Below are 1,230 nucleotides of genomic sequence, written 5' to 3' on the forward strand. Positions count from 1 at the left end.
ACTTAGCAATCCCTAGAATCAAATGTCTCTGTGCAATAAAAAAAAGATTCAAAGAAAACACAATGATATACATAACCCAGACTCTGTGTATATTTCATTTTTACATGGCTTATTTTTCTATACTTCTTTAATTTACTCTTTTATGTTACTTCTACTGTATCTTTAAGGACTTTGTTATATTTTTTAAAAAACCATTTACTTCTTTTTATAACTGTCTATTTTCTTTTTCTTCTCTATCCCAAGCCTACATACATTTTTTTTAAATATACTGGGGCTCACTTAGAGGTCTTTTATGCCTGAATCTGTCTTTATCATGTATCTGTAATCATTTTCTGACCAGGAGCACCTATTAAAATGCTTTGTGGCATGGGTGGGACTAAGACTGCTTTACCTTTGGCTCCACCCAGTCCAACATGGTGGAGGGATGTTCACCACCAGCTCTGTGAGCCACGCTTACCGTCCCAGCCCCAGGGATGCAATGAGTCTATGTTGTCATTAAGTAACTTGTAGCACTCTGTTTACAAACTCCATTTCAATTCTCTATAGCAGGACCTCCCAAAAACCAGATCCTTTCCATGACACTGGCATGACCCAGGAAGCTTGCAGCCAACAGAGTATATCTGCTTAGAACTCTGGAACTTTTCAGATGTGTCACTTGGTTACCATGTGAACCTTTCAGTGTGAGGAGGTATACTTGAATTCACTCTTCATTTGGCCCTCAAAAATGTACAAACTGGTTTTGCTTATGAAACTATCAAGGCACAAATTTAATTCAATTGCAAATTGTGAAAATAAAAATTAAAATAGCACAAACTGGAAAACAATTTCTGGTTAAGTAGATGAAACTAAAGGAGAAATAAATGACACCAGACTTCATAAATTAAAAAGACTCCTCATTCTCTTATATATTTCTGTCATCATTACTTCTTTAGTGTGATGTATGCTTGTACAGTGCTATCAGGCTGTGAAACATAAAGCACTATGGAACATGTTACCTTTAGGTATATATTATGGTGTCTGTGTTTAAAACAACAAGAACTTGGCCTCTTAAAAGCTATTTCTAAACACATAAATACAAATGCTCTCCAATTCCACCTAAAAAATATCTCCAGAGGCAAAACAAGCATTTGTACCTACAACTCCTAAATGAAAAGTTGTGACTCTGTCAAGATCTTCAGTTAACCATAGAACCTTCATCTGGCGATGGATGGAGATAGAGACAGAGATCCA

This window comes from Microtus ochrogaster, chromosome 16 (assembly GCF_000317375.1).
Source record: "Microtus ochrogaster isolate Prairie Vole_2 chromosome 16, MicOch1.0, whole genome shotgun sequence".
NCBI lineage: Eukaryota > Metazoa > Chordata > Mammalia > Rodentia > Cricetidae > Microtus > Microtus ochrogaster.